Below are 17,160 nucleotides of genomic sequence, written 5' to 3'. Positions count from 1 at the left end.
CTTCTCTTTCTTTTGACAGAATTCTTTCTATGGACAATTATTTAGGACTAAACCTTCCTTCTGAGAGGGATAGTTCATGTTCTTGTTCTTTTTCTTTTGTTAATCTATATTTTTGGCTTTGTTACTAACTTCAACCATCTATTGCTTTATATCTGTATTGCCAATAAGGAACTGCCATACACCCAGGCATAAATTTCCCACTAGCTATTATATTTTTTTTCTATTTTGCCCTATTTCATTCCTCTATATCCCATTTCAATTTCATCCACCCTTTTCAATGGGCTCTCTGGAATTATGTATGGGCACACTTTTTTTCATTTCTGTATTGTGGATGTCTATCTCATATTATTTCAATCTAAAGCCTCGCAGTTCTGACTTCACTCAGGGCACACTAATCCAGTGCTATCCCTTCTAGCACTAGTTGTGCCCATTCTCATATCCCCTGAGAAACTGGTGAGACTATTCTTTTTCCCATTATCAAATTCAGATTTTTCCTTTACCACCAAAACACAAAAAACTTTTAAATTCAATCTAAGAAAATGTTTTGTCTTACACAGATAATTGTGGCTGATATCTATGGTTTCCCAAGTTATCCTCTCTTCTTTCACAATCCACACTGTTCTCAATTCTCATGTCCTTTACCTTCTTGACCTATAGCTTCTTATATCTTGCAAAGTCCAACACTGGATTTATCTCACAATTTGTCTCATTAATCCAATTACATATTGGTGAATAAAACTGAAAGAAGGCAAAATGAATTTGACTGAGTATACTGAAAATTTATGAAATCTCATCTCAACTGGGATTTCTTTGACACAAGGCAATTCTTTTACTTCTCTTTAATCAATTTTCCATGACTGGTGTTCACTTCTCATGTGATGTGTTCTATATTTTATCCCTCTTCCCAATTCTTCCTTTCTTCCATTTGAGATGATCAACTCTTTAACGAAAAAAAATTTAAATCACTTTTAGTGACCTTCCAATCTCTTCTTCTTAACCCATGTTACCATTTTAACCCTACTTTCTCTTTTCCTTAAGGATAGGTGGCTTTTCTCTTTTCTGACTGATCTGTCTACATTTGCCCTTGATGCCATCACATCGTAGCTTCTACAGAAGATTGTCTTCTCAATCATTCTTTCTTTTCAATCTTCCCAATTTTTCCAATTGGCATTTTCTGTCTATCTACTGCTTCCTTCTCTTCTGCCTTCTAATATGCCTGTCTTTATCCTAAAATAAAAACAAAATAGCTTAATTAGGTCATTCGTCCCTTCAAGCTTTAAGATCTTACTTTCTTGTCTCATCCAAGCCCCAATTAAAAAAAAAACTGTGTATACTTTTTGCCTATAATTCCTCTTTTCTTCTTCACTCTTTAAGACTTTATAATCTGACTTCCCAACTAATTCAAGTGAAAGTCTCTCCACAAAATCAAATGATCTCTGAATTGCCAGATATGAGTTGTTGGGATTTTTCACCTTATCCTTCTTGCATTTTCTGCTGAATTTTGGACTTTTGACCATTATCTCCTTCTGGATGTTTTCTCCTCTCTGGGTTTTCATTACACTTCCCTTTCTTAATTTTCCTCCTATCCACATGATGCCCATTCTTGGCATTCTTTGCTCATTTTCTATATCAGTTTTATATATATATATAGAAAGTCTATTTGATCTCTCTGTCTCAAATTTTCTCTCCTAGGCATCCTTCTACCACATAATTGCCAAAATAATTTTTCAAGAACACAGATATTTATTTGCTATTCAATAAACTTCAGAGACCCCCATTGCTTCTCTACTCCAGCTCCCTTCTCTGTCATTTATTCTTATTATCCTCCATATTTGAAATGTATTCCCTCTGTCTTCATGTTCACCTCATAGAATTCATCTCTCACTTCAAAGCATGATTTAAGCACTACTCTTTCATGAAGGTTTTCTTAGTCTCCACAATTACTTTTTCCCCATTATCTATGATTACCTTGTAACTTAACTATATTACTTTTGCATTTATTATGAAGTCATATATATGTACATACTATTTCTTATAAGTCTATAAATAGCTCTTTGAGAGGAAGAATTTTTTTGTATTTGCATTTTCAATGAGCAACATCAGGTTTGACACTTGGTAAGCAATATAATATTGATTAATTATTTTATCTTAATTTTTTTCATTTTTTTGTTGGAGATTGGAATAAATGATGTTTATAAATACTAAGGGAAGTGAGAAATTTGTGAAATTCTATTGAACTTGTGTACCTTTATATGTAAGTGAGTATAAACTCCAAACTAACCAACTGTGATAGATCTGACCCTTCACAATAGAATTGGGGATTATCTAAAAACTGTGGTAAATGAATTTTTCTGGGATTCTTTGCATGACTCTTAGGAGACAAAAACTGAAAATTTTTAGAACAAGGAACTTGAGGGAACTTAAGTAAATTAAGATAACCATGTTTGAGTTCCACATTCCCAAATGATTTTCCCATAAATAAAGTCACCTAGAACTGGGGTTATGGACTCATGCAAACAATGCTCTTATTTGATTTGATTATAATAGCAACTATTTTGCTGGAGGTGGTGAGAGTATAACAGAAGTGGAAAATTCCTAGTCAGTTTATTGCTTTCAATACCCTGGATGATATTATAAGGCATTTTCCATGGATCTCATCATGTTGTCCAAATCAACAGTGAGGTGAATTTGCCATTCTGTGTATGATACATGGACTTCTGGTTGGTTTTAAGATTAGATGGTTGGATTAATGATGGTAGGTTATAGGAAGAAAAACAAGAAATGACTGCTTCTTTTGGAAATTTTTTCTAGTATTCTAATAAGGAGGTGACAAGAATTTCTCATCTCTCTCACCAGCTGTTAGAGGAAATAATGATTTCTTTAAGAAGTGTCTGTGATCTCTTTCTAATTGCCTACAGGCCCTAGAGATACGCATCTGACTGATTACTTCTGCTATTTTTCTGTTCTTTATTTGAGCATACATCAATCACCAGCAAAACTGAGAAATTATTATTTCCAGTATTGGTGACTAACTCAAGATTTCTTGAGTTTCTAAGTTAGGTACCAGTCATCCCAGAAGAGGGTGATTTCTGACAGAAAAGAATTATCAAGTTGTGGAAGGATATTCATTCTTTGAATCTCTTCAATGTTTCCATGTTGGTAAAAGATGTTAATATTATATTGAGTAGCTTTACTAAAATAAACTCTTCTATCCACACTTTAGGTTGCCATTAGACATGAATTATATTTAAGTTTTGCTTTATAGATTTTTGCAATTAGTTTAAGGGTAAGATTAAATAATTTAACTTTTTCCTCTCAAGAGAAAGAAGTCTGACAATGAAATCTGTGGGGATGGACCCTCCAAAATGAATGCCTGACTCTATGATGTCTAAGATAGTGCCTTGTGAGAAGGAGCTTTGTAATTAGTTAGCAGGGGCACAGATCAAGATGTATCTGATTGAGGCCCCTACTAATATACTTTATTAAATTTTAGACCATCAGAGCACATTAAAAGTAACTGCAGACAACATAAAATACTTGGGAATCTCACTCCCAAGACAAACCCCCAGAAGCTGTATGAACACAATTACAAAATACTTTTCATACAAATAAAGGTAGATCTAAACAATTAAAAAAAACATCAATTGCTCATGGTTAGGCTGAGTCAATATGATAAAAATGATAATTCTATCCAAATTAAATTTTATTTAGTGCCATGTCAATTAAACTACCAAATAACTATTTTACAGAGCTAGAAAAAATATTAAGTAAATTCATTTGAAGCATCAAAAGGACAAGAATATTAAGGGAACTGATGGGACAAATGTAAAGGAATGTGGCCTGGCTCTATCAGATATAAAATAACATGATATGATACAATATGATATAATCTGACATGACATGATATGATATGACATGACATGATATGATAGAATATAACATAACATACTGTACTATGATATGATATATGACATGACATGGCATGATATGATGTGATATGATATCATATCATATCATATCATATAACATAATATATAATGTAATATAATAAGATACTATATAATTAATATAATTAAATATAATATAATTAAAATATATGCATATATATAGAGATAGATATCTATCTTTATATCTATCTATAGATACATATCTTATTCTATAAAGAAGCAGTCATCAAAACTGCCTGGTACTGGTTAAGAAATCAGGTAATGGACCAGTGAATTAGGAAAGGTACAAAAGAAAGCAGAGTAAATGACTATAGTAATTCGACAAACCCAAAGACATTACCTTCTGGGATAAGAACTCACAATTTGAAATAGTTGGGAAAAGTGGAAAATAGTGTGGCAAAAACTAGACATAGACTTACCTCTCACACCTTATACCAAAATAAGTTCAAAATAGGTTCAATATTTAGATATAAAGAGCAATATCATAGACCAATTAACAGATCAAGAATTATTCTATCTGTTGGTTCTATCGAAAAGGGAGAAATTTATGACTAAATAAGAGAGTATATTGTAAATTGTAAAATGGATGATTTTGACCATATTTTTTGTAATAATAAAATAAATATTGTCAAGATTTAAAGGAAAACAGAAGAGTGAGAAACAATTTTCAGTTAGGGGGTTCTCATAAAGGTCTCATTTCTAAAATTATATAGAGAGAATTGAATAAAATTTATAAGGTTATATTTCATTCCTCAATTGGGAAATAGTCAAAGGACACGAACAAGAAGTTTTCAAATAAAGAAATTAATCTTTATATTATCATATGAAAAAAATGCTCCAGATCATTATTGATTAGAGAAATGCAAATTAAAACAACAATGAGGTTCTACCTCAAACCTGTTAGATTGGCTAAGATGAGAAGGGAGAATGATTAATGTTGGAAAAGTTGTGAGAGAATTGGGTCATTAATGCACTGTTGATGGAGTTGTGAACTAATTCAGCCATTCTGGAAAGCAGTATAGAACTATGCTCAAAGAACAATAAAATAGCAAATGATTTTTAAAATAAATAATTGTTAGTGTAATATATTATCATTTTAAAAAAGAGATTCTTAACTTGGCATCTGTGGACTCCCAAACGGCCAGTAGATAGATTTCAAAGTACATAAATTAGGATGGGAAAAGGTTCCAGCTTGAGTCAGGAAGATATGAGTTCAAATATGGCCTCAGGTACCTACTAAGTTTCTGATCCTGGACAAGTCATTTGACATGTGTGCTTCAGTTTCTTTATCTGTAAAATTGGGATAACAATAGCATCTACCATGCAGGATTGTTATGAGGAAAAAATGAGATAATAATTGTGTTTATCATAATGCCTGACAAATAGTAAGAACAACATAATTATTAGCTAGTTTTTTATTATTATTATCATTATTATTAATGATTATTCACAAACTTCTAGCTAATATTAGAATTTCCTTCTGCTATTAAAACAAAAAATATTGCAACAAGCGATGATGCACAAACTTCACCGGACTGCTGGAGTCCATGAAATTAAAAACAAATGAATAAATAAATAATGCAAAGGGGAGAACCCCTGTTCTGGAGCAAAAATATCCCAATTCTCTATTCTGAGCTTTGTTTTTTCTTAGAATATCTTGGCAATAGTTCATTTATGTGTCACATTGCTGTGATATTGACCTAGAATGTTTCATTTTAACAGTCTAAGAAACTTGTACTGATCATTGAAATAAAGGATTTGATATTCCTATTCAAAGTGTGCTATTTCAAGCAAGAAAGCACATAGGCCACTATGAGATTTTTCTCTTGTATACACAGCCATGAATAGGAGGTACTGCAGAATTTCAAAAAGAATAGTTAATGCTGAATTTGTGGTAAGACAATTTGCATTTTTGTGCACACCAAGAGTCACCAAAGGCCACTTCATTGGCCTTCCTGAAATAACAACAAAGGGGCAATGAACTGTTCAGTGTACTTTCATTTAATCACTTTTCCTTACAGTCCTAGTAAGGAACCTCTGTTGACATACTGACCTTTGCTGATTCATACATTTCCCTCACCTTTAATTAAACCAAGGATAAATAGAGTGAAACCTTCTAAGTCTTGCCACTTTAGTAAAGGTCAAACTTGAGCACTGAGAAAGTCTATTTCCATCAAGTTGATTGTTCATCAGTTAAAGAATGAACTGGGCTTTCAACATCATTGTGAGTGCTGTCAAGAAGCAGATTCCTTGGCATGGAATGAACTGCTGAGATTTTTTAAATGAGCAACAAACTTATAAAGTACATTGGAAATTGTTTATTTAATGAAATGAATCTAAGAAATTGAGAGAAATATAAAATGGTCAGATACAAATAATTATGTTTATTGAATACTGTACAGCTGGATAAAGATAGATAATATATCTATTTATTTTTGTCCTACATATATACATGCTAAGATGATTTCTGTCTTCATTGGATCTTTGTGTATTTATTTGTTTTTTTTATTTAGTCATTTAGTCTTTTATCTATTTTTGTTAGAGTTTATTCACAATCTCAGTAGCATAATCTCAGTGAGAGTACTTCCTGTGTCTACCACATCAACATCTTTTACTATAACTTACATCTTAGAGAGTTGACTGGGATCCTGAAACATTAAGTAATTTCCTATGGAAACATCTATCAGAGACAAGTCTTGAATCTACGCGTTCTTTACACCAGATTGCCAATAAAATTTGTCAGTATCATACACTGTGATAGGCAATGGAAATACAAAAAAAACCCCAACATAAATGCGCATGCAAGTATATATGGAAAAACAAACAGTGAATGCAAGGAGTTAAATGCAAAATTTCTCTATACCATAGAGTGTGAGAAAAGAAAAAAATGCAAAGAGTCTAGAAGGAGATTGTGGTTAGATTGTGAAGGCATTTGAAGGGCAAACAGAAACATTTATACTTTATTCTAATTACACAGGTATCTACTGGAGCTCAATGAGTAGGAAATTAACATGATTAGTATGTCATAAAGTCAGCTGGAAGATTAATTGGAGACAAAGGAAATATGAAGGATGAGAATCATTAGAAGACCATTGCAATATTCTAGGCAAGAGGTATTTAGGCCTGAAGTTAAGTGTTGTGTGTGTACAGAAGGAATTGAGAAAATAGAAAAGAAAGATTTGGCAAGTCATTTATTGTATGCGATGAGAGAAAATAAGAAATTGACAATGTTACATCAGTGCAAATGTTACAGTTCAAATGATGATGATAAGAGGCAGTTCAAATGATGATGCTTTTGGCAAAAAATGAAAAAATTATGTTGGGAGAGGAATGATAATGGTTAATTTGAGGTGTTTCTGGATCAGTTTGAAATGTTTTGCAAGAGAGGGACTAGAGTTAAGACTAGTTGTGCAGAATTAAGAGCCCCTGAATAAATATGACAATTTTTTATCTCTTGTTAAATCTTTTCCCCAATAAATGTTATCCTATTAACTATTTCTTATTTACATGTAAAAAACTTAATATTTGTTTTTAAAATTTTGAGTTTTAAATTTTCTCCCTTCCTCTTTCATCTCTGTCCTTGAAAAAGTAAGCAATTTGATACAGATTATACATGTGAAATGATATAATTTATATATCCATATTAGCCATATTGTCAAAAGAAAGGACAGATAAAAAATAAGAAAAATATAGTAGATAAAAGAATACTTCATTTTGCTTTGAGTCTCCATTAGTTCTTTGACTGGATGTACAAATTTTCTTGGATCATTATATGGATCAGAGAAGCTTAATCATTCATACTTCATCATTGTCAAATAGTTCTTTTAATTGTACATAATGTCCTTCTGGTTCTGCTCAGTTCTCTTTGCAACAGTTCATAGAAGTCCTTCCAGATTTTTCTGAAACCATTCTGATGATCATTTCTTATAATCCAATAGTATTCCATCCCAATAATATATCACAACTTGTTTAAACCCTCAGTTTTCAACTCTTTGTCACAAGAAAAAAAAAGCTGCTATAAATGTTATGCAAATAGATATTTTTGTGTCTTCTTCAATCTCTTTGAAATATAGACTCAATAATGATATTTCTGGGTTAAATGGTTTTATAGTTCATTAAACTTAATACCAAATTGCTCTCCAGAATGGTTGGATCAGTTCAAAACTTCACATTCCAACATACCAGCAATGTATTAATATCCCAGTTTTTTCATATCCTCTTCAATATTTGTGATTTTCATTTCTGACAAATGAGCCAATCTAATAAGTGATATATCAAAATTATTTGCATTTCTCTAATCAATAGTCATTTAGAGCATTTTATATGACTATATATTGCTTTGTTTTTTCTTCTGAAAACTTCCTATTTATATCCCTTGACTATTTATTATTTAAAGAATGACTTGTGATCTTATAAATTTAACTGATTTTTCTATATATTTGAGAAATGAGTCATTTATAAAAGAAACTTACCATAATTTTCACCCCAGGTTTTCTGCTTTCTTTCTAATCTTGGTTATATTAGTTTTGCTTTTGCAAAACCTATATAAATTAACATAAGCAAAATTATCCATTTTGTATCTCATAATGCTCTAACTCTTGTTCTCTTATTCACAGATTTGACAGGTAAAATAGTCAGCGTTCCCCTAATTTGTTCTTGCATTCAACTTTTTATGTGTATATCATGTATATATTTTGATGTTACATACAGTATGCAATAGTAATATATATATATATATATATATATATATATATATATACCAAACTGCTTTCTAGGTTTCCAGCCATTTTTGTCAAATATTGAGTTCTTGTCCTCTAAACTTGGATGGTTGGATTTATCAAACACTAGATTACTATGGTCATTTACTTATATGCAAAATGAACTAATTTATTTCATTGATCCAACTTTCTTAGACAGTACCAGTTTGTTTTGACACTTACCACTTTGTATTATCGTTTAAAATCTAATACTGTTAATTCATGTTCCCATTATTTTTCTTAGATTCTCTTGTTATTACTGTTTTTTTGTTCTTCCAGATTAATTTTGATATTATTTTTTCCTAACTCTATAAAATAACTTTTGGGAATTTTGATTGGTTTGGCACTAAATAAGTACATTAAATTTAGGTAGAATTATCATTTTATAAAATCAGCTTATCCTACTGATGAACAATTTGTATTTCTTAATTATTTAGATATGCCTTGATTTGTGTGAAAACTGTCTTGTAATGGTATTTGTATAGTTATTAGATATATTTTGAAGGTGGATTCCCAAGTACTTTATATATTGTATATAGCTATTTTAAGATTTTATTTATTTTGAGATTTACAATTCCCCCCATCTTACTTCCCTCCCCCTCCCCACAGAAGGCAGTTTTTACATTGTTTCCATTGTATACATTGATCCAAATTGAATGTGATGAGAGAAATCATATCCTTAAGGAAGAAACATAAAGTATAAAGGATAGTAAAATCAGGCAATAAAATATCAGGTTTTTTTTTCTAAATTAAAGTTATTAGTCCTTGGTCTTTGTTCAAACTCCACAGTTCTTTCTCTGGATACAGATGGTATTCTCCATTGCAAACAGCTCCAAATTGTCCCTGATTGTTGCACTGATGGAATGAGCAAGTCCATCAAGGTTGATCATTGCCCCCATGTTGCTGTTATGGTATACAGCATTTTCTGGCTCTGCTAACCTCACTCAGCATCAGTTCATACAAATCCCTCCAGGCTTCCCTGAATTCCCATCCCTCCTGGTTTCTAATGGAATAATAGTGTTCCATTTAATATATATATATATATATCACAGTTTGCTAAGCCATTCCCCAATTGAAGGACATTTACTTGATTTCCAATTCTTTGCCAACACAAATGGGGCTTTTATGAATATTTTTGTACAAGTACTGTTTTTAGCCTTTTTCATCATCTCTTCAGGGTACAGACCCAGAAGTGGTATTGCTGGATCAAAGGGTATGCACATTTTTATTGCCCTTTGGGCATGGTTCTAAATTTCTCTCCAGAAAGGTTAGATGAGTTCACAGCTCCATCAACAATGTAATAATGTCCCAGATTTCCCACAACCCTTCCAACAATGATCATTATCCTTTCTGGTCATATTGGCCAGTCTGAGAGGTGTGAGATGGTACCTCAGAGAAGCTTTAATTTGCATTTCTCTAGGAAGTAATGATTTAGAGCAATTTTTCATATGACTATGGATTGCTTTGATCTCCTCATCTGTAAATTGCCTTTGCATGTCTTTTGACCATTTGTCAATTGGGGAATGGCTTTTTGGTTTTACAAATGTGACTCAGTTCTCTGTATATTTTAGAAATGAGTCCTTTGTCAGAAACATTACTTGTAGATTGTTTCCTACTTTACTACATTTCTTTTGATCTTGGTTATGGTGGTTTTGTCTGTGCAAAAGCTTTTTAATTTAATGTAATCAAAATCATCTAGTTTGTTTTTAGTGATGTTCTCCACCTCTTCCTTATTCATAAACTGCTTCCCTTTCCATAGATCTGACAGGTAAACTAGTCCTTGATCTTCTAATTTGCTTATAGTATTGTTTTTTTATGTCTAAATCCTGTATCCATTTCGAACTTATCTTGGTAGAAGGTGTGAGATTTTGGTCTAATCCAAGTTTCTGCCATACTAACTTCCAATTTTCCCCAGCAGTTTTTATTAAAGAGAGAGAGTTTTTTATCCCAATAGCTGGACTCCTTGGGTTTATCAAACAGCAGATTACTATAATCCTTTCCTGCTCTTGCACCTAGTCTATTCCACTGCTCCACCACTCTATTTCTTAACCAATACCAGACAGTTTTGATGAATGATGCTTTATAATATAATTTTAGATCAGGTATGCTAAGCCACCTTCTTTTGCACTTTTTTCTCATTAAATCCCTGGAAATTCTTGAATTTTTATTTCTCCATGTGAATTTACTTACAACTTTTTCTAATTCATAAAAGTAAATTTTTGAAATTTTGATCAGTAGAACACTAAACAGGTAGTTAAGTTTTGGTAGAAATGTCATTTTTATTATGTTGTCTACCTATCCATGAGCAGTTGATGTTCTTCCAGTTACTTAAATCTGATTTAATTTGTGTGAGAAGTGTTCTGTAATTGTTTTCAAAGTTTCTGGGTCTGCCTTGACAAATAGACTCCCAGGTATTTTATATTGTCTGAGGTTACTTTGAATGGGATTTCTTTTTCTAGATCTTCTTGCTGTATCTTGCTAGTCATATATAGAAAAGTTGAGGATTTTCTGAGGGTTTATTTTATATCCTGCTACTTTGCTAAAATTGCTAATTGTTTTCAGTAGCTTTTTGGATGATTTTTTGGGATTCTCTAGATATACCATCATGTCATCTGCAAAGAGTGAGAATTTTGTCTCTTCCTTCCCAATTCTAATACTTTCGATTACTTTTTCTTCTCTAATTGCTGAAGCTAACATTTCTAATATGATATTGAATAGTAGTGGTGATAATTGGCCTCCTTGTTTCACCCCTGATCTTATTGGGAATACCTCTAGCCTCCCCCACACTGAACATAATGCTTGTTGATACTTTCAGATAGATTCAAATAGATACTGCTTATTCTAAGGAACAGTCCATTTATTCCTACACTCTCAAGTGTTTTTAGTAGGAATGGGTGCTGTATTTTGTCAAAAGCTTTTTCAGCATCTATTGATATAATCATATAATTTCTGATAGGTTTTTTGATGTAATTAATTATACTAACAGAGTTACATATATTAAACCAACCCTGCATTCCTGGGATGAATCCTACTTGATAAAAATATATTATCCCAGTGATAACTTGTTGTAGTCGTTTTGCTAAGATTTTATTTAAGATTTTTGCATCTATATTCATCAGGGAGATAGGTCTATAATTTTCTTTCTCTGTTTTAACTCTTCCTGGTTTAGGTATAAGCACAATATTGGTGTCATATAAAGAGTCAAACAGAGTTCTGTCTTCCCCTATTTTTCCAAAGAGTTTATAAAGAATTGGAACCAATCGTTCCTTAAATGTTTGGTAGAATACACTTGTGAATCCACCAGGCCCTGGAGATTTTTTTTAGGGAGTTCAATGATGGTTTCTTGAATTTCTTTTTCTGAGATAGTGTTGTTTATGTATTTAATTTCCTCTTCATTTTACCTGGGCAACTTATATTTTTGCAATTTTTCATCCATTTCACTTAGATTGTCAAATTTATTGGCATGGAGTTTGGCAAAATAATTCTGAATAATTACTTTAATTTCCTCCTCATTGGTGGTGATTTCACCTTTTTCATTTATCATAATAGCAATTTAGTTTTCTTCTTTCTTTTTTTAATCAAATTGACCAATTTATCAATTTTAATGGTTTTTTTTAATAAAACAAACTCTTGGTTTTATTTATTAATTCTATAGTTTTTTTGTTTTCCATTTTAAAATTTCTCCTTTAGTATTTAGAATTTCTAATTTGGTATTTAATTGGGGGGTTTTAATTTGTTCTTTCTCTATTTTAGTTGCAAATTTAGTTCATTGATTTTCTCTTTCTCTAATTTATTCATGTAAGCAATTAAAGATATAATATATCCCTTGACAACTGCTTTGAATGAATCCAGTAGGCTTTGGTATATTGTTTCATTATTGTCATTATCTAGGACAAAATAATTAAATCTTTCTATAATTTGTTGTTTGATCCACTCATTCTTTAAAATGAGGTTATTCAGTTTCCAATTAGTTCTGGGTCTATATCTCCCTGGCTCAATACTGACTATGATTTTTATTGCTTTGTGATCTGAGAAAGATGGTATTCACTATTTTTTCTTTTCTGCAGTTGATCATTAGGGTTTTATGCCCTAGTACATGGTCAATTTTTGTATAAGTATCATGTACTGCAGAGAAAAAGGCATATTTCCTTCTATCCCCATTCAATTTCCTCCATAGGTCTATCATATCTAGTTTTTCTAACAATCTATATATCTCCTTAAATGCTTTTTTTTGTTTTTTTCTGAGATAGGGTTGAGATCTCCCACTAGTAGGTTTGCTGTCTATGTCTTTCTGTAGCTCTTTCAACTTCTCCTCTAAGAATGTGAATGCTATCCCATTGGGTGCATACATATTTAGTATTGAAATTATTTTATTGTCTATGGTACCTTTTAGGAGGACATAGTTTCCTTCCTTAACTCTTTTAACTCCATCTATTTTTGCAGCTGCTTTGTCTGAGATAAGGAATGCTATGCCTGCTTTTTTCACTTCAGCTGAAGCAAAATATATTTTGCTCCAAACTTTTTACCTTTACTCTATATGTATCTTTCTGCTTCAAATGAGTTTCTTGTAAGCAGCATATTGTAAGATTCTGGTTGTTAATCCACTCTGCTATCCACTTACATTTTAAGGGACAGTTAATCCCATTCACATTCAAAGTTATAATTACTAACTCTTTATTGTCTTCCATGCTATCTTCCTTCTGTTTATATTTTTCTCTTTTATCTATATTCCCCAGTGTTTTGTTTCTGAATGCCACCACCTTCAGTGTGTTTGTCTTCTAAAATTGACTCCCCCTCTCCCCCTTTCCCTTTTTTCCCTTCTTCCCTTCCTTCTGTTAGTTCCCCTTTTTCTCCCCCTCCCCTTTTCCCCTTTTAATTCTTTAAAGGTAAGATAACTTTCTTAACTTCACTACTTGTATCTTACTTAACTTTAAGCCTAGTCTGATAAGATGAAGATTCAAGTGGTTCTCACCTCCTCCCTTCCTCCCCTCAATTATAATAGATCTTTTGTATCTCTCTCTCTCTCTCTCTCTCTCTCTCTCTCTCTCTCTCTTTCTCTCTCTCTCTCACCTCCCTTCTCCTTACTATCTCCCTTTTTAAGGAGGAATTGTTTTTAAATCATTCTATCTGAGTCACAGAAAAGTTATAAGTGTCCATCACTTCTGGCTACATATTTTTTATCTAACAGAGTTACAATTCTCAAGAATTATGAGACTCTTTCTCCCAAGTGGGTATATAGCCAGTTTCATTTTTATTGTATAGCAGTTTTTTTAACCTTTTCATGTGTGTCTTGCGCCTCCTGTTTGTTGTCCAAAATTTTTATTCATCTCTGGTCTTTTCATCATGAAATCTTGGAAGTCTCCCATTTCATTTAATGTCTATCTTTTTCCCTAAAGAGAAGGCTCAACTTTGTAAGTAGAGGATTCTTGGCTGCATTCCAAGCTCCCTTGCTCTTTGGAATATCTCATTCCTGGCCCTTCAGTGCCTTAATGTTGCTGTGGCCAGGCCCTGTGTGATCCTTACTGTGGCTCCTCGGTATTTAAATTTTTTCTTTCTGGCTGCTTGCAGGATTTTTTCTTTTATCTGAAAATCTTGGAATTTGGCCACAACATTTCTTGGTGTTTTCATTTTAGGATCTCTTTCCAGAGGGGATCAATGTATTTTTTCAATAACTATTTTGCCCTCTGATTCCATGATATCAGGGCAATTTTCCATCATTAAATCCTGTAATATTAATTCCAGGCTTTTTTTTTTCTCTTAAATGTTCTCAGGAAGGCAAATAATTGTCATATTCTCCCTTCTTGATCAATTCTCAAGGTCAGTAGTTTTGATGATGAGGTATTTTACATTTATTTCTATTTTTTCAATCTTTTAGTTTTGTTTAACAGAGTCTTGTTGTCTCATTAAGTCGTTAGTTTTGGACAGTTCCATTCTTTTTTTTTTAGAGGGGAAGATTTTTCTTCCTTTATCTTTTGCAACTCCTTTTGCAGTTGGTTCATTCTGTTTTTGAAGGACTTTTCTACTTACCCAAATATAGTTTTAAGAGAATCATTTCCTTTCTGCAATTTGCTCAATTGAGGATTTGAGAAAATCATTTTCTTTTTGCATTTGCCCTGTTGAAGATCTGAAAGAGTTATTCTCATTTTGTATTGTCCAATTGTTTTTTCTCAGGATTTGTTTTCTTGTTGTGAGATGTTAATTTTCTCTTGAGTTTCTTTTCCCAATTTTTCCAATTGATTTTTAAACTCCTTCCTGATTTCTTCAAGGAAGTCTTTCCAGGCTGGAGACCAATTCATATTCTCCCTAGCAGTACTAGATCTCTCTGGGTTAAATCTGCCACTTCTAAGTATTTCTCCATGGGTCCCCCTTTTCTCTGGCCTTTTTTCATCTTGGGTTGGGGATGGGGAGCTGGCTCTCAGAGGTTTGCTTTTGAGGATCCTATAGGCTTTGTTCACTTAGCTGGGGCCAGCCAGTAGGGGTGCTGGTTGCTTTCTCTGGAGTGAGGTCCTCAGCAGTAGGGTCTAAGTGGACCTTGAATACGGGGCTAGGCCCTGGGGGAGGGAGTTAATCTCTTTCTGCTGAGTGAGCTCTGCCCCTCTGAGGGAGTGGAGTGGGGGGGTTGTTTATTATTTGTTCTGGGCAAAGGGCTCTGCTGAAAGTATGGAGCTCAGGTTCCTGGCTCAGCTTGTTGTTCTCCAGGCATGCTCTGAGACTGTGCTGGAACTCACCCTCCCATAGCTCCTCTCCCCCTGACCAAAGACTCTGTAGCTAAAGCTGGATCTTGCATCCTCCACTCACCGAAGTCTCCATGGCTAAGGCTGACTCTCTGGACTCCACCAGCTACTGTCCCCAGGACTGATCCTCTGCTCTTGTCTCCCATGGTCCCCTGAGACAGACTTTTCTTGGTAGATGTTCTCCTAGCTTCTCTTTCCGGGTTTTGTTGATTGAATTTCTATTAAGAGGTTTCTCTCATGTTATTTCTGAGGGGAAAGAGAGAGCACCTATCAGTGTCTGTCTTCTCTCCACCATATTGGCCCCACCCCAAATCATCTTTAAATGAAGCCTCTACATAGACCCTAAGGTTAAAGATTTCACAAAAAAAAAAGAATGAAACAAGTTTTCAACTCAAGATATCATGGTGAAAATTCAGTAAAGGGTTGCCTCTTCTGGGTAAAAGGGGAATATAACCCAGTGCAAGGAAGAGAACTGGAAAGCCAGTAGGAGACTCTTGGCCACAGCACAATTCAGTTATGGATTCAGCAAGCAGTAGAGCAGGCCAGCAATGAGGGTCCCAACCCCTGCTCAGAAAACATAGTTTGAGTCCTGAGAATACTGGTGCAAGAGAAGAGATTGAGTACAGCTACCCTAAAACAGGGAACAAACCCCTACATAGGCACCACAAGTAATATGCCAGACATCAGAGCCTCTCCCCAGCACAAAAGACTTGAGACAATACTCCCTGTATACCAGGAACAAAGTTCAACTATCAAAATGAGCAAAAATAAAAAACAAAACAAAAAAATAGTTTAACCATTGATATCTAGTATCCACATAGGGAAGATAAAAATACCATCTCATAAGAGGAAAGCAGTGACTAAATGGTTACATACTTAAAGAAGTTAATGAATTGGCTTCAAATCCAAAAAAAAAAGACCTCTTGGAAAAAACTCAAAAAGGATTTTAAAAACCAAAAAAGAGAGGAAGAAGAAAGTGTAAAAAAGAGATGACAATCATGCAGGAGAATTATGAATAACTGATTGAAGAAATAAATTCCGTTAAAAATAAAAATGACCAACTAGAAAGACCATAGCTTATCAAAAAGTATAATTACTCAACTGGAAAAGGAAACACCAAAGTTAAGAGAAGAAAATAAAACCTTAAAAATTAGAATTGGACAAATGGAAACTAATAAGATTACATCAAACAAAACCAAAAGCCTGAAAATGCAAAGTACCACTAAGGAAAAATGATCAACATGGAAATAAATTAATTTATGAATTATTCATTTCCAGAAAACCTCAATCAAAAAAAAAAGAAACCAAACTTGCATGCACTTGCACAAAGTAAATCTGAGTGGAGTAGGCAGAAGCAAGAAAATATTGTTAATATTAATAATAATATTGTGAGGTTATCAACTATGGATGAAGCTCCTCTCAGCAATTTAGTGATCAAGGAAAATTCTGAAAGATCTGTTATGGAAAATGTCATCCACTTTCAGAGAAAAAAATATGGTATTTGAATGCAGAGCAAAGAAAATTATGTTTACTTTGTGAAACTTCTTTTAGATTTTTTTCTTTCTTGCTTATGGATCTTTTCTCTACTTAGTTCTAATTCCTTTTTCACAACAGGACTATTTTGGAAATATATTAAAAATGATTGCATGTGTACAACTTTTGCCAGATTGTTTGCTGTCATGGGAAGAGGTAAGTATGGAAGGGAGGGTAATAGAAAAATAT

Source organism: Macrotis lagotis, chromosome X (genome assembly GCF_037893015.1).
Source record: "Macrotis lagotis isolate mMagLag1 chromosome X, bilby.v1.9.chrom.fasta, whole genome shotgun sequence".
Taxonomy (NCBI): Eukaryota; Metazoa; Chordata; class Mammalia; order Peramelemorphia; family Peramelidae; genus Macrotis; species Macrotis lagotis.
Note: the sequence above shows the minus strand (reverse complement) of the source record.